We start from the raw sequence: 18,994 nt of genomic DNA on the forward strand, positions 1-18,994 counted from the left end.
AGATCAATACTTCTTGTAAGACATTAGCTTTTGCAATTCCTTTGATTCTTTAATTCCCATAATACTTTCTTGAACCTATTTCAGTCTCTCAGGGACATAATGGACATATCACTACCATTGTTAATAACTACAAATTTTCTATTTGTGTCATTATTGAGTAGTTTAGGTGCAGTAACAAACAATCCCTGAATCTCACATTATTAAAACAACAAATGTTTATTTCTTATACAAATTCTGCAAGTTCTCAAGGGCACTTGTCCACATGCACTGGCTCCATGCCATACTTGCATCACCTTGGGCTTCCATGATTGCTACATCATGGGGAGGCAGATGCTCTCACTGAAAATACTGGCAATTAAATGCTACCTTCTAGACAGTGTTGCCCAACCAAAATCACAACGTCATGCGTTCTACTCTACAGACACTGCCTCTAGTTTTTCAGCTTACTCCCTCTAAGACTCCAATCTCATTATTTCTGCAAGTTAACTAGGGCTAAAATTTATTGCTCTGATAACAGTTCCCCTTCTCTTCCATCTTTAAGATAACTCCTCTTTCCCACCAAAACCCAGCTTAAATTCTATGGTAAATGTGAAGGTTAATTCTAGATGTCAATTTGGTTAGATGAAGGAATGCTGCGAAACTTGGTAAAGCTATCTTTAGAGGTGTGTCCATGAGGGTGTTTCCAGCAGAGATTAGTATGAGAGTCTGAGTGGCCTGGGTGTGAAAGACCTGCCCTCAATGTGGGTGGGAACCATCCAATCCGCTGGGGGTGCGGAGAGAACAAAAGATAGAGGAAAGAGGTGAATCTCTCTCTCTCAATCCGTGGGAGCTGGGATACACTCTTCTCTCCTGTCCATGGACAGCAGAGCTTGAGACTTTTCAGCTTTTGGTTCCAGAACTTATACCAAGAATACCATCAGCTTCCCTGGTTCTGAGGCCTTTGGACTTGGACTGAGCCACGCTACCAGCATCTGGTTTATAGACGGCCTATCGTGGAACTTTTCTTCATAGCTACATGAGCTAATTCCCCTAATAAATCCCTCTCATATAATTATAACATATCCTATTGATTCTGTCTCTCTGGAGACCCCTGACTAAAACAGTAAATTATTATCACTTCCTTTAATATGCCCTCATCTCCTTTGCCAATTCTTCCCACCTTCATGATTGCTTGACTATGTTCTCATTTCTGCCTAAATGTGGTTCTTTATAAGACTTCACGTTTCTTTCCAGGTCTAGAGAAACCACCACTTTTACTGGCTTAACTTTGCATTTGTCACCAGAATAATCTAGTGCACTTATAATGCTGCCTGGCAATAAAACTACATTTCCTTAACATTAACTCTCTTACTTTTCTAAAAGACTGTCTTACTATTTTTCTTCTTTCCTCAAGGCACAACACATTATTTTCCATACTACTTTCAAATAATAACTGTTCCTATTGCACTCAGGGAAGTGACATCATCAGAAAAGAACTTCCTCAAATTCACACCATCCCACTTATCCACCTACCATCATCAGTATCTGCATTACTGCCTTCTAATCCATTTCTAAAGATGAAACTTACCTGCTTCTACCTAAGGCATAGCTCTCTTCTTGTGCACTAGATTCTCTTACCTACTCAGGGACATATTTTTTTGGCTGTCCTCCCTTCTCAATCCTATAATTTCAAATATGGTTCTCCACTGCATCTTCATAAAATATATGAGAGTATGATTGGTCATCCAATGTAACTACAAATCCTGTTGGCTCTACTTTCAAATACACCCAGAATATAGCCAATTCTCACCATCTCCACTGCTACCACCATGTAAGTCACAATCAGTTCTTGGCTGGAAATGTTCTCTTGCCCCCCTGGAATAGTGCAATAGGACGTTAACTGAACTTCTTCTATGCATGTTTGCCTTCCTTAGTTTATTTATGACAGAACACACTTCATCTTCCCTTTAAAATTTAAGTATAATTGGGTCACTTTTAGGAACAAACGCCTATCTGAAAACAATGCAAACTTCTTGCTATGCCTTAGAAGACTCTACTTTGTCTGAATCCTGCCTGCCACTCTGGCTCAACTCATCCCACTCTACTGCTCTGTCCCTCGTTCCCATCCACACGGTCCTCCAAGCTGCTACTTAAACATGCCAGTTGTGCTGTGCTGCAAGTCTTTGCATGTTCTTCCTTATTCCTGATATCCTTTTGGATCTGCTTTATGTCTCACTTTCTCATCAGCTTCAAGTCTTTACTCGAGGGTCACCTTCTCAGTGAGACCTACCCTGACTACTCTATTAAAATCAAAACCTCTCCAACCAGTAGAAATCTTTATATTCTATAATACTTTACCCTTCTAATTATATAATTTACATATTTATCTTGTTTATGTTAAGTTTCCACAAAACCTGATATAAGCTCCATACAGGCTGAAAATTTTGTCTCCTTTGTTTATTCATATATTGCTAGAGACTGTATTAGTTCTGCATTATTAAATTATTGGTAGTAACTCAATAAATAAGTATTGAATAATAATCAAATTAATGTAACCTGCCACCTAAGTCAGACTTCTCTATCACACCTTGCAAACAATACATAATCAACTCCTTACAATTACTTTTCCTTAAAATGACTTTATTCGCAGTACCTTACTTTAATACACACAATTTACTTTCTTGGATTCTTGGGATTGTCTCCTAATATGTTTCTAGTCCTCCAGTAGTATCCCCTTTCAATTAATTCTTTTCATGGTTGCAGTATATTTTAAACATGCAATTTTATTATACTGTTTCTCTACTTAAAGCTGATTATTGCTTGTTCTCATTGTCCACTGTATGGAACGTTAAGAAAAACCCTTACTATGGCAGATAAAGTGTTTGCACTCGTCCTCCTGCCACCTGCATACTGTCATCTCTTCCCAGGCTCCAGTCCTCACACTGATCCCCATAGTAAATACTGTTAAGTTGCAATCATGTCTTCTGCACACTGAGTTGCATCTTCTGTCATGGCAGAGACTGTTTGCCTTATAAATTTTTGTGCAACTAGAATCTGGAGTACAAGTGATCAATAAATATTTGTTGGAAAATTAAGAATAAATATGCTAATCTTCTACAGGTACTATGTTCTGTTGTCTCCATGATTTAGCATATTCTATTCCCTTTGTCTGAGATTCCATCAGGTTTTTCCATCATTCAGGGTTTTTTTTATCTGGATATTGATTTCATGTCTCTTAAATTTCAGCTCATGTGCCAATCTTGCTCCAAGAATTTTCTAGTCCTAGACATGTTGCTTATTTCTCATATGTCTTTTCATGGACTCTACTATGTCCTCTAATGCACTAATGATAAAGCTTCAGTAATACTTATCACAATCTCTGTGTTATTAATAATTTGCTTTCTTGTCTGTCTTCTCCACTGGGCCCTGATTAACCAAGTTCCTTGAATGCAGCAACCATATCTCCTTCATGTTATCACAGTACAGAGCATAATGCCTCATATAGATAGTTGGTGAATAATTTTAGGATGAAGGAAATAATGTAAACATTGCAATAGTCACGGAAAGTGTTGGTTTTACCCTTGAATCCAACCCCCTCTGGAAACTGAAGATCACAGACGGTCCATGACTTGCTCAAGTCACAAAGTGAGTCAGTAGCAGAGAAATTGGTCCCAGGTCACCTGACTACATGGCCAGTGGTGGCCAGTGGGATGCTTCCCTTTAATCCTGCAAACCAGAAAGGCCACCACACTGCTCATCCTCTAGGGAGCCTATTACACAAATGAAGGTCAGATAAGGATTTTCCCCACTGTGAGCAAGGAATGGTTGCCTATCCTTCTCTAGCCTCAATATAACTAGCCACTTTCCCCCAAGAAGTGGAAATGTGAATTTTGTATGTTTCTGTTAAAAAACTTTGGTCTATTCCCTTTTATGACAAGGAGTTGAGATCTCAGTTCAAAGAGGTATGGTACAATTTTGTTTGACATCACTAGAGAAGGGCCCAATCTACCTAATCTATCTGACTGATTCCAGGCATATGCAGAAAGCATGAAAACAACATTAAGGATTTCATTTCTTTGTAACTTATGAGAATTCACAGGTTCTCATACATTTAAAGTTGAGGACTTGGAAGACTCTAACCCAACATAATGATAATCTAAGAAATCAGCCTGAAGAGAAAGCACGAGGGGGACTCAATCACACAGGGAGGCCAGCAGTCGTTAATGAAAATCAAAGACAGGAAGTGCTTTGGATAAAAGGCCCCAAAATATGAATAGCTTCAAGAGGAAAACTGACACTTTGAATTCCTCCTTTTGTTCAAATATTTATATAACAATGTTTAAAAGGAATTATGTTGGTGCTAGAAAGTGTGTTTAATATAATTTATTTCCTTAGTTAATTTACTGTCTAGTTAGATTGAATAATTGGCATTTTAACAAATCATGCATTTTAAGAGGATACAAACATGAAATGACATAAAGAAAGACACTGTGAGCTAAATGAACAGTTTAAAAAGAATTCAGGCTACAGAAATGCAGGATTTGTATAGGGAATATCAGATGGTTCACTGTGATGATCAAAGAACGTACAAAAGTGATAAACAGGTGAGATAAGTTTGAAGTTACCAAAGTATATATGTGTTAATTAACATTTCTATCTTCACATTTACTGAATTCTTTCCATAATCTTTACAAGATGCTCTCTGTCTAGGTAACATGGAATAAGTGCTGGGAAAAGCTTCCTTAGTTTTTTGAATCTGTTAACTAAGATGTTGTGGATGAATACTGGCCCCCTCCAAAAGATATATCCACATCCTAACCCCCAGAACCTCTGAATATTACCATATATGGCAAAAGAGTACATGTTACTTTATATGACAAAAGTCATGATCAAGTTAAAGATTTCGAGAGACAGAGATTATCTTGGATTATTTGTGTGGGCTGTAAAAATAATTACAAGTGTCTTTATAAGAGGTAGTCACTGGGAGATAAGAAAAACACAGAGGGAACACAGACCCACAGAGGAGAGGGTGATATAAAAGAGAACAGAAAGAGATGCTGCTATAAACCAAGAAATGCTGATGGCCACAAGAAACGAAGAGACAAAGGAAAAAAATCTCCCCTAGAACCTCCAGAGGGAAGTTAGCAGCCCTGCTGACACTTTAATTTCAGACTTCTGAGGTTCTAGAACTGTGAGAGAATAAGTTTTGCTGTTTCCAGCCATGAAGTTTGTGATAAAATTCTTACAGCAGTCTTAGAAAAAATAATAAACAAGAGAAATGGTCATTTTTTTCCTCCCTAAAATCGGAAGCTTTAGCGAACAAGAAAATACGTAATTTTGCTAAATACTGTATACATATCATTGCAGCATAGCGTTAATATCCAACAGGATGTCTACTGGGCAAGAATATTGTACAAAATTTGAAAGATAAATGAAAAAGATTACGTTGATTGCAAAGTCTTTGACCTTATAATTTAGACAGCATCTATTATTTGAAATTATTGAAAATGTCTACCTCCTTGTGGTCATTGTGTTTTTCTTACAGATATTTGTCTCTGTTGTAGTACTCTATAGAATTAGGATAGAAGACCACCCCAAACGCAGTTTGGATGTCCAGAATGATGATGCTGCACACACACTGAGGGTGGATGGCGGGGGTTATTACTCACTTAATGAGCCTTTCTAGAGAGAAAGAGGCAGGCCTCCTAAGCTCATGCAAAAGTGGCTTGAGAGAGCAAAGAAAGGATGCTGGCTTTAGGGTTCTTATGGTGATTAGGGCGTACATCTACAATGAGGATTTCCACGTATGTCAGGGGCTTATGTTGTATGAAAGCACCAGGCTTTCTTATCTGGTTTCTCAGATGCTGGGCAGAAGGGGAAGAGGCAGAGCTGAGGCTTAAACATTCTCAGCAGTAAAGCATCAAAAATGGAGTCAGATGACAATAGTCACCATAAGATTAATTATTAAATATAGTAAAGATTGATCGTTGTACTTTCTCTATTCCTTCTTCTGTAATAGCTGCTTTTCTCCCCTCTCCAGTGCATTCCCCTTGGTATATTTTCTTTTCTTCCCTCTGGCTATGGGTTAAATCAGCCAAGACAATCAAAGGCATTCTATTTGAGTAACTGAGGCTGAAGGAGATCATAACTTTGCTTATAAATGACTAGCACTAAATCCCTAGAATCAGGGGATCTTTGACTTTCTCATGTTTACACATGAATGTTTACACTCACATTCATGCACATGTCAAAAACACAGGTAATCTGGTGATCTGTAATTACCTGGCAGACTAAAGCTTTCTGTCCTATCTTGAAAATACATATTGCAAGGAGGCATAAATATGTACCTGATCAAGTGAGAGGTCTCTGGAGTGTAAGATTCCAATTTTATATAATGATGTTCAACCACTATCTGATGCCACTCTATGTTTTATCAGCCTTAAAAGATATCCTAGCCACTTTGCTATCTTCTTTAATAGCCATCCTATCAGACAAATGATTGTATCTCATTGGCAAAGTAGCAATGAAGGAAATGACTCTGTATTCCTCAAAGATTCTGAAATTGTCTGATACAGACAAACTGGGTGGTAAGTCTATCTTCCTCACTATAATGACGCTGCAAGGAAGAGCTCCTAGTATAATTTTGTCAAGAGAAACAAGTTAAATGGACTGTTTATGGAGTAGTTTCTTTGCTTACATGATGTGCATATTAAAAGAGGTTTATCCATTGCATTTCATATTGCCATTCCTCTTCCTGTAAAAACATTTTATTAACCTAAAAGCAAATAACTTGACATTTTAACGTCCAACATCAGAGTCAAATGACATTTATAATAATACCCAGTAAATCTATAAAACTCTTCACTACACTAACATAATTAAATTGGAAGGTAACAGCAATAATGTAATACAGAATGCTTGTATGTTTCATCCAGTTAGAGGCAAGGATGCTCTCTAATCTTAGGAATGAAACCAAAGGGAATAAAAGTATACATTTAAGTAAATATTGATAATATACATATCTTTTCCTTCTAAAACATTTACTTTTATAGTAAAAAATATATATTTAAATATTACTTAATATTTAGAAAAAGAGGAAAGGGCATCAATAACAATTTAATTTTGTGCTTTTCCTTTTAGTAATTGTTGATCTGTCCTGTTTTGATATAAATATAATCTGTGTATAGGTAAAACCTCCATTGTGTTTTTTCTCTTAATCTTATGTAATTTTTTTGTTGTGTTATCTTACAGCAGTCCTATTCTTATTCTTGAAATTTATTCCTAGAAATTTTTCTTTTCTCGCAGATGGAAAGTTAGAAAGACAAATGAAGGAATTCACAGTGGATATTCAGGTGGCTTTGTATTTACACAGAACTGAGAGAAAATCCACAGATGTTTTATAAATAAAACTGAAGATACTGGCTCATGAATGCACAGACATTAAAAGTTACATAAAAATATTACAATTCAAAGCAGGTGCAACCAATTAGAAAATCACATGTAGATACAATTTGGTATATCCTGTGAAATACACAGAGTATCCTCACTTCTTACTGATACTATACGAAGTGATAATGTAGATTAAGAATTGGACTGTTTGATTATATTTTGTTTAAGTATAGATACATTATGGGAGACAGAAAAACACTTAATATATTGAATTTTAGAGCTACAGAGGAATTAGCAATCATGTAGATTAGGAGGCTAAAGCACAGAAAGATGCAGTGACTTTGATCAATGTCACAAATTGATTAGATGGCACAGCTAAGACTTGAAGTCTTGTGATTCGACTTAATTGCTCTTTCAATGACCTCAACCCGTTTATTTAAACATGTTTAAATTCTGTGCTATTATATTTCATTCATCAAGGAAATAAATCAAAGACAAAATGTTTACAAATAAATCAACACTTGCAGAAGATGACTGGAATAAATTTAATGATAAAATGCCTTACTTCTGACTAAGATGCAATGTAGATAATTACATACAGAGCTTAGTTTAAAGTGCTAACTATTACTCAAATTTAGTTTGAGTTTTTTCAACCTGTTTGCCATATACCTACTTTCTTTCTGATGTTGGCTAAATCAAGCATAAATGTGGCTTAGAAACTGGATTATAAATAAAAGAGGATGGAGGAAGGAAAAAGGAAAAAAATGAAGGAAGGAAGGAGAGGAGGGAGGAAGGAAAAATTGTGTTCCTGTGTTTAACAACCACGTTTGCAAGGAGGAAAAATCTGATTTGTAATGTTTACTAATTTTTTTGGTGTCAATATTTCCAACCACAACTGATTTCTAGCTACCGAAATACATCGTTGAGCACATTTTGGAAGAGATGTCCACAATCGGTTCTTGCAAGAAGGTGTGTGGAAGGTTTCAGCATAGGGCTGGAAAAAAGGTGAGAAGAATGTTAGGAAGGAAAAGAGTAAAAGAATGAAGGGAGAACTTTTGTCCTGTTTCCCTGAAAGAAAGAAGGGAGGGAAACAGGACAAAAGTTTTACTGGTATTTCTTTGTAAACAGTTCTCCTTTCCTAGTCAAAGTCTTGGTTATCTCTTACCAGGACCACTACACTCATTCGTATCTCAAGTGGCCTTTGTTTCTCTCCTCTTTCCCTATTGCTGCTAGATTAAGAGAAAACTTGAATCTACTGATTCTGAAACTTCTTGTGGTCACAGAACCCTCTGAGAATATGTGGTAGCTCCAGAAAAACATTCACATTCATGCAGCACACATTCAAATTTTGAGAAAAAATTAAGGCAGTTCACATAGCCAATAAACTGCAGGTTAAAAAGACTTTCGTTTTACTCCCTTGATAAAAAATTCCAATGACTCAAATATATACTAGTTTTTATGATAATTTAGCGTATATGCCATTTTCTCAACTACTCAAGTCCATATCCCTTATTTCAGTATTCAGCACTCTACCTTTCAGCTGGCTTTTTTCTGCCCAGTTCTATCTGCAATTACATAAGCTTTTATAATAATTAAAAAGTGAGATTCTAAAATAATGATCCCCTCTTTCATTGTACCCTCACTACTTTTAAACTTAAAGTTTCTCAGTGTTAAGTGTACCTGATAAATGAATAGATTGATAAAACATAAAGCCATATCAGGGACTGCTTTACACTGTATATTGAATTTCAAGTTTATTTTAAAGTAATTTTGGGTTAGAATATTTGAACTTAAGTTTAAACTCTATAATATGTCAGCTATATTACTGGAACAATTTACTTACCTTCTTTCGATTTCTGTTTTCTCATGTGTAAGCTGGAGATATACTTCCAGTGGATTACTTTAATAATTAAACAAAACAAAAATGAAAAGACATTTCAAATTGTAAATTTGTAACTTATAATGTTAATCATGTCTGTGTCCTTCACTACAGAGGCCATCACTAGCTACCTGCCTGCTGGATGTGTTTCTTTGTGTTTTGTTTTATTTGGGTGCCCATACTTATAAAAAAAAAAAGTTGTGCCACATTTAAGAATTGGAATATTTTCTATAAAGATCTTTATTCTAGTTAATTTTATAAAAAGGATAATGTTTGGAAAATTTCAGGAAGGAGGCAAGGAGTATATTTTCTGCCTCACTATACTCCCCACAGTCCATTTTACATTTAATTGGCAAACATTAGTAGCATTTGCTTTTAGGAGCTCAAAAAGCACCATAAAAATTTTATCTTCCAGCAGTGGGATTGCTAGATCATAAGGTAGTTCTACGTGTAGTTGTTTGGGGAACCTTCTTACGGTTTTCCAATATGGTTGCACTAACTCACAGTCACACCAACAGGAGTGTTTCCCTTTCTCTGCATCCTCGCCAGTATTTGTCATTCTCTTCTTTTTGATAATGGCCAGTCTAACTGGGGTGAGATGACATCTCAATGTAGTTTTGATTTTTATTTGCCTGATGCTGAGTGATGTTGAGAATTTTTTTCATGTTTCTGTTGGCCATTTGTATGTTTTCCTTTGAGAAGTGCCTGTTCAGCTCCTTTGCCCATTTTTAACTGTGGTTACTTGTTTCTTTATTGCTGAGTTGTTTGAGTTCCTTGTATATTCTGGATATTAATCCTTTGTTGGATGCTTAGTTTGTAAATATTTTCTTCCATTCTATAGGCTGTCTCTTTGCTATGTTAATTGTTTCTTTTGCTGTGCAGAAGCTTTTCAGTTTGGCATAATCCTGTTTGTTTATTTTTTTCTTTTGTTGCCTGTGTTTTTAATTATCCTGATTTGAGCATCACGTATTGCACACAGGTACTGATATTTAACACTGCACCCCACAGATAGGTACATTCAATTATGTTTCAATAATATACATATTTTTGTCACTATACAATACAAATACAATTACATAAATAAAAATGAGTAGAAGTTTTTAAAAGATTAAAACAAACAAGCAAACTTAGTTTCTCTTGAGCTCTTCTCAACTTAGCTTAGACTTGTGACTTTGCAACCTCTCTTTTCTGTAGTAATTTTTCCATAGTAAAGGCCAAGTATGGGGGGGTCTTCGAAAAGTTCATAGAAAGATTTGCATTGTCTTTTAATCCCATCCTCCAGGAACTTTTTGAAGCACCCTCATACATGTGTGCTCAGTATGAATTTGATATGACTTAAAGGGCCTCAAGGAGACATTCTCCCTACCATAAAATCCTTCACAAACAGGGAATTATGCTAGCTACGGATTTGTTTCATTTTACTTCTTAATCAGCTGATTCTGTCACATTTAGTTCCAGGAGATAAAATGGTATCATCAACCATGGTCTCTTTTCATCCCTAAATTCAGCTTTCCTTGGGTAGGTACCATTCTCAGGTAGACAAGCCTCTTGTGAGGTCCCAGAAAGCTGCAGGCTTAGAACCTTTCAGATTTCAATCTCCAATGGAAGGAACATGTCATTTTCCTAATGCTTTATAAGGTCATCATGATAATTAAAAAATAGAGTGCATGGAAAACTTTGATCAGAGCCTGACATATAACAAGTAAGTATTTGTTACTATTATTACTACAGCAAACATTCTGGGCCTCACTTGTATTGGTCTGTCTGGGACCATATGTATATATTGGTAATAGATTGAATTATGTCCACTCCAAACTCCCTGAAGCTCGAATTGTGTCCCCTAAGATTTATATATTAAAAGCTTAGTCCCCACTGTGTCTGTTAAGACGGTGGGAAATTCTATTACGGTAATTGAAAGGTGGAGCCTTGAAGAGGTGATTGGACTGTAGGACCATGCCATAGTGAAAGGATTACAAATGGTGGTCAGGGGCATGGTTCTGAGGGCTTTAAAAGAAGAGGAGAGTCTATCTCTCTCTCTCTGCTCTCTCTGCTTCCACCATCTTGCATTGTGGGAACCCTGGGTCTCTGTTACTACCAACAGATGGACTTTGGACTTCTCAGACTTATTGTAAGCAATAAGTTTCATTTTCTTTCTGAATTACCCAGATCCATGTATTTTGTTATAAGCAACATAAATAGACTAATACAATATTCCTGTATCAATGTTCATACTGTTCTGATCTCATCCCAGGTACAAGGAGTGAATCCATTATCATAAGACCTTGTGGAACAGGAGCAAGGGAAGATTGAAAGTTGGGGTTATGTTATTAAAAAAAGAGGAGAAAAGCAAATTATGAGTGAAAAAGTATGTATATATGTGGTCTCCAGTATGGATAGGAACATAATTCTAGCATTTGGGCAATCCTAAAAAATGGGCTCCAAATACAAGGGACACATTCTCTATGTGAAATATTGACATAAGTAGTAATGTGCATAGATATGTATTTACAGCACCAGTTTTTACAGCAACATTGCACTTCCTTTCATACTATTACACTTTAAGAAAACTATCATTACATTTGCAGGTAATGAGATTTCAGGGGATTCCATTATCTTTCGCCAGCCAAAATGAGATACACATTTCATCACCATCTTAAATCTGGAGGAAACTAATGGCTGGACCCTGACCTTTCATGCTTATGTGGAGATAAGCAACATCCTTTACACACGTGAATTAGTATTTGCGAATATATGTAATGGTAGCAAGAATCAGAATGCATACTTTATAAGTTTGTTTAGAGGCAGTTATATTATGATTCGATAATGATTTATGAAACAGAAGCAAAAACATCCCTAATGATGAAGCCATATCTTTCATAGGCATAATCTATGTCTTACTCTTCTCCATCTATTGGAAAAAGTTACTAATATTTCCATAAAAAGAGCAATTGGTGGCAGTATGAACAGACTGCTTTTGACCAGACATCAGTATGTACAGAATAAAAGTAAGAGAAATTTGTATTCATATGGACCTTGGTTGAAAATGTTAAGTAGCTTTCTGTGTGTCATCATGAGAAGTGATTGGATTTAATGAATCTTGAATAATACTAGCAGAGTTTTACTTAAATTTATTTTAACATTTTAACTCATATTTGTATGTCACTTTTGTATTGTTCTAGCCTGCTCCAAATTTAAGCATAGCTATTTCCATTTTATTAAAATAAAAATATGTACTAAACACACACACTAAAAAATATGTTTAATGGGTTAAGAAGATAGTGTATACAATTGGCTGGTTGATGTTAAAATATAAGTTTTAAAATAACCCCCTCTTTTTAATAAAAATAGCATGCTGTCACAGCCACTAATTTTGATTCCAAGTAGCATTAGGAAAACAAATGGTTTATTATTTTATCCTTTCTTATAAGCACAAATTGTGCTAAGAATAAACTTGTGTATTAGGAAAATGTGTTCATTCACAGATTCTCTTTGATTAAGAGGTGTTTTATTTAAAATACTACTTCCTTTTACTTTGTTCTGAATTATTTTCTAGTATGCAACTTACAGTTTTTAACATATTTTTAGCCCCTCCAAAACAAGTCAAAACTTTTTTTAAATTGTTGAAATAAAATTTTCACCATTAACTCATGCCAAGCATAGCATATGGATACTGTATAGACATTTTTGTTAACAATTAGTAAAGCCTTTGTGTCTGCTGATTTTGGGGTGAACGATAGCTTTCATGTCTATCATTCTTTATAAATTATAAAACACTTTTATATGTGTGTTCTCCCAGTATCTGTGTCACTTCTGTGAAATTAGGTATGTTTTGGAAGGAGTATATCTCAGGTCTCATATTCTGCATTACAGATGGCTGCCAGCCGCGCACTCCTGGTTAAAAGAATCCACGTGTCTGTTTAAATGTCTCCTACAGTTTAAGATAGTGATATAAGATGGGACTTGACTATCCAATAATACACCTGTAAGGCATTCTTTCAGTCATATCGTTTTGTTTTCAGTGCTGAATAATAAAAACTTAAACAAGCTTTTTCCTGTTTAGGATCACTGAGTAAAATTTATGCAGAAATTATTTGTGAGAGCACACTGAATTTCAAAACTTACTCATATGTCTGTTACACATTAATAGATGTGACTATAATCTTCATATCACCCTATCAAGTATCTACTGTTGTTAACAACTATTATCTTTACATACTTATAAATATTTTCAACAATTTCAGTTATTTGGTTCTACTAGGATACTTAAACTTAAGGAAACCTGTGTTTATTTCTCCCATGACACAGAGAAGATAAAGTGTGATTATACTCGGCAACAAAAACGTGGTCAGATTTCTCTTTTCCTCCTCATTAAAAAGATAAAACATATATCTATAGATAAATGTACAGCAATAATGTATGAGTCTTATCTGAGCTTCAATATTAAAATGATCAAATAGAAAAAAGGAAAACCCTTGCAAACTAAACTCATCTGCCATTAATAAACCCCATCTGCCATTTTATGGCACAGACACAACTGCTATAGGAAGATGCCAAGACAATTTAGAATTTCCTTCTACAAGGGCCTGAGCCAGAACTAATTTCATTCAAAGGATAAATGAGCAAAGGATGCCTTTGCCAACTGACAAAATGTAATGATTCATGATTAATGGATCCTTGTTTTTTTTCTTCGAAGACCTCTCCTTTAGGCTTGGCAATACCGTAATCAGTGCAGGAGGAGAACCTGAAACTTTAAATGTGAGGGCAGAAAATCTGATCTATATTTTATGGTTAAGATTGGCCCATTATTAGCAAAGAGAATGATTGATGATAGAGAATGCCATCTTTTGAACCTTTCAGGGCATATGTTAAAAATATTTTAAAACATTTGTCTGCCCTAAATGAGACAACATTAAGTTCTCTTAGGAAACAGCTTTTGCTTTTGAAGTCTTTTGCTCTGGTGATCAAATCTAATTACTTAAAATACCATTAATTGTGTTGACTCAATCACTTATGACTTGCTTTTTAATTGTAAAATTGAAATCATTCTTTGATACAATTGGCAATCTTTTTTAGTGTTAGCTGTAGAGAAAAATAGTGGTTTATATATTGTTAAATGACTAAAAAAAACATATGCTGGAAAACAAGAATGTGTTCTCCTTTTAATAGCTATTAATGAAGATTAGAAAAATATGATTGAGAAAAAAATTAACTGTTATCCATTTCTTTACCAACCGTATTGTCAACGATATTAGTGCTCACAATGTGTGACCCAGTGCTGTATCAGGACAACAAGGTAATTCTCATTGTTAATCTACTTGGGTTTCTCCTTTGACTCTGGGCATCTGTTTAATGACATTCTAAACTACTGCCAGCATATAGCCAACATAGTTTATAATTATCTTGCTGCTAAGTAGTGGGAGATTTGGTAAACACAAGATTAATAAAAATGTAAGTGTTGATCACATTGTGAAAGAATGATTAGTTGGTTGAATAAAACCATAGTAATAAGCAGTGTATGCAAACTAAAAGCCAATAAACACGTCTACACTTAAAAATATCTCATGAAACAAAATTATAAGATACATAGAGAAATTTTATTGATCAGTAAAACTATTGTCTTAATAACTTTTCATGGTTATAAAATTTTACGTATATATAAATATATATATATATTTGCCTACTATGTACTTAAATGTCAAATTTAAAAGTCAAATAAAACCAACACATATTGTGTATTAGGATGAACTGTATGAAATTGGCTAATTCCAACTTCTTTCACTACAAAAATGACAATTTGATTTATTCAAATTATAAAAGGCCCCATAATATTTCCAGTTGTCTCTTCAGTTTCTTTAAAGGAGAAGACTGATTATCCAATATGTGTAAAGCGCTTGTAATAGTAACTGGCACAAGCTACTTATTCACTGTTAGTCCTTATTATTTTATCATCATCATTATCATTGAAGAGTTAACAGCAGCATGGTGGCAAAATTTCCAACATTAAATAGCAATGGAATTGAGAGAAGACTTTATTCCATTGGATATTCAGTGGCAATAAAGAAATGGTTATCCACACCTGGTAGATTGAGAGAGAAACACTGACATGAAGCCTGAGTAACACAGGGCAGTAGTGTTTATTTTTGAGGTTATTGTTTGGGTAAAATGAGATCATATATTAAAAGGTATCAGGACAGTGTTTGACACATAGCAAACTCTAAGAAAGATTACTGTTTCTTTTGTTTTTCGAAAAAATGTAATTTATTAATTTTTTTTTCTTATGGGCACAGACATTTGCTATGTTTTTATTTACAATAAGCGACATGTTAACTTAATTTGGAATATTTTTTAAGCCTAAGGCAAATCTCACTGGAAAAGCAATAGAAAATATTCATATTAAGATTTATACAGGGTGATTATTGCTAAAGATTTTTACATTTGTTTGCTAATATTATCATTATCTTGGTGTTAGGATGTATGTTAGAAAAAGCTTTGTTAAAAATTTGTAAGTTAAATTAGACACCACTGGGAAGTTAACAGGTCAATTCAGATACAGCTAATTCCTTTGTTGTGTCTGGGTACTTCATGTGTTCTAGTTTGAGGCAGGAAGTAGACGGACTCAATACTTTTTCAGAATGGTACCACGACTCAAAAAACTAAAGTATAATAAAATCATGTTAAATCCTAATGTTACCTAGAAGATTTTTTTTTTTTGCTTTTGTTTATTCTTAATGTCTAAAAAGGGAAGTTATTATTGTGCAATCAAGCTGTGTGTTTAGAGTGCTTTATGGAGTAAAGTATATCAGTACAGAGAACTCTTTGTGCCTCTGTGGATGTATGAATAAAACAGTAAAAAATATTTCCTTTCCGCTTCTCTCTATTCCCACACTGACTGCCCCCACTCCCAGTTTTTAACACACATAAAAAGAGCTAAATTTAGAATTATACATTTTGATATTCTTATAATTTACCCAATACATTAAATATATAAACTATTATTAGCAGCTTTAAATTAGTTGCTAGATTAAATGAATTTTAATTATTCTATTTCATGTGTCACATCTTTAGCTATTTACCTAAGTTGTAATGACCGTCATGGTAGGGAATATGTTCAATGTGACTATGAGAGAAACAGGAAAGAAGGGCTAATTCTGGTGTGATCATTATATTTTAAACACCAAATTTCTCAAGACCTATAATTCCATTTAGCTCATGATGCAAATGAGTTAAGTCAGCCCTTCAGTTCTGAGTGTATTTGTTGAATGAGAACCTATTAAGATACATTATATATATGGTAATTCACAAAATTTCTGTTAATTCTGTTTTTCCAAATTCAAGGAGGATAAACATTGACAATTATGTCCAGTAAACAAATTTTCCCCTTTCTGGGTGGGCTGTGGTATTTTGTTTTTCCACATTTTTGTCATTTTTTTTTTCCCCACAGTAAACATAAATTGAACATGTTGGTATAATGTTGTTAATTCAATTTAATATTGTCTCATATTTTTAATTGTTTTTTATATTTTCACCAGTAAATATAGTTCCCTAATTCTTTCACAAGAATAGCTAAAGAGAAAAGGCCAACTTGCTACCATTCACACCCATGATGTTTCATCTGACAGTGCCATCTTCTTTGCCTGGATGGAGAGTTGCTAAGCTGATTTATGTAGAGACACATTATACTGTGAGAGATGAGAAAAACATCCAGTGTGAAGCCCCAGTATTTCAGGTTAAATAATTAATGACAATGTAAGTCTTCCCCTTAAGATCTGCCCCCTGCCTCTGCCCTGGAAAATGCTTCCAAAATGTGTTCCCCAGGGGCAGTTCTTTCCCACAGACATTAAAAATATACAAAACTTTCCTTTATGAGAGATTCTGGGATGGGACCTAATTCATTCTGAAAAAGAAGGATAGAGATTAAGAAGAAAAGAATTGCAGCAAAGAGCATGGGGGCGTCTCCCCATTTAGCAAAACCCACAAGGCCTTGACACCCATATTCTTGCTTTTTATCGCCCAAAATATATTCTTTTTCTCCTCTGTGATTTCCATCAGAAATCCCTCCCCTGTTCTGAGAATGTCTCTTTTGTTCACATGCGTGGTTGATCACATAACTAAGATTTAGGCTGAAGCCAAGTGACAGTGCAACCAAGTCCGGATTTTCCATCTTCCATTTTCCAGCCCCTGTTGTTAGGTCTTTGATATTTGCAGACTTGATCAGAGAAATGAATTGCTTATCAGTGTTCAGTTTATTCTTCACTAACAGACCAATGGCAAAATAGTAAGCTTGGGGGAAAATAATTAATTGCGGATATAAAATAAAACCATGATACCTGTAGACAAATTTAATTAGTACAAAACCTCATAGCGATTTTATGTCACTTCGTAATCCTTCAGCAGCTGCTGAGTTAAGTAGTCGTTTATCCTGAATGTATCACATGGCAGAATACTTAGGCTAATTCTAAAATATACAAGCCTCTTTGCAGAACTTAGAGTACTCAAGGAGCACTTTGGTTATCATAATTTAATAACCAGAATGGTAATTATTATTATAAACAGGGTTTTGTTTGTTTATTTCAACAAAACTCCTCCATTAAAACCACATAGGTAAATTTAGAATCTGTAAAAAATGTCATCTGTGCAGCCCTGGAGAGAGAGATTATAATTTTTATTTTTAAAACTAAGTTTGGACTGAAAGGACAGGCATTCAACAAACAGGTATCAAAGAATGATATAAACAGTGTCGAACATTTGCTTTTTTTCATTCATTTATTTATTCATTCAAGAGATATGTGTAGAGTACTCCAAAGGTAGGCATTGTGCTAAGATGCTGGGCAAGGTGCATAGATCTTCATCCTTTTGAATGTAATGCTGTAGACATTCTATCATTTGATACAAATAACACTTCCTAGTAGTCAAGGCAGATAATACTAATCACCATTTACATTCTCCATGCAGTGTGGGGGTGGTTTGAGACTACTCGTTGCTTAGAGAGATGACAGTGAAGTTCAGGCTAGAAATGAGAAATTGCTCTAGGTCTGGTGCCATTTCACTTACTTGATAACCTGGAGACATTATAAATTTGGTCTTTCTGATTATTATGTATTCAAGGCCACCAGACAAATTATTTTGTATTAAAAAAGTAGATAGCTCTGAGGGCATTTTAAAGAGCAGAACACCAATAAGTGATCAAAACATATTGAAGTACCCCACCTTTCCAAACCTTGGTTGATATTAATAGCGACTTTCCTATGCATTGTAATTTGTGTTCCCACTCCCATGATATAAATTGCAGGACATCAGGGACATTCGTATATTGTTCAATGATATATTCCAATTGCCCAGAACAACATCTGGCACATAGAAAGCACTCAATAAATATTTGTGGAAAAAAGTTGCATAAAATTCATTTGTGAGGTGTGTGCATGTGATACAGAATGTTGGGTGTTAGAAGTTTTATTCTCTTGAGGGAGCACAAATAAGAGCTTGGACCACTAATTCTTTTCTCCACACCAATTAAGGTTGGTGCTAAAAACTACCATCATAACTATAATGCCAGTGAAGTGAAATCAAATTAGCTCATCATTAACTATCCCCTTTAATAATAGAACAGAGAGAAGAAGCACAATTCATATACTGAAACAATTCTAAAAGCTTATTGTAAGTTATGTTTTTAAAGTGTTCCTAGTCAATTATTTTACTATTTACACAAATAACACAAACTGGCTGTAATTCATCTCTTTATACAATTTA

This window comes from Cynocephalus volans, chromosome 1, assembly GCF_027409185.1.
Source record: "Cynocephalus volans isolate mCynVol1 chromosome 1, mCynVol1.pri, whole genome shotgun sequence".
Classification (NCBI taxonomy): Eukaryota; Metazoa; Chordata; class Mammalia; order Dermoptera; family Cynocephalidae; genus Cynocephalus; species Cynocephalus volans.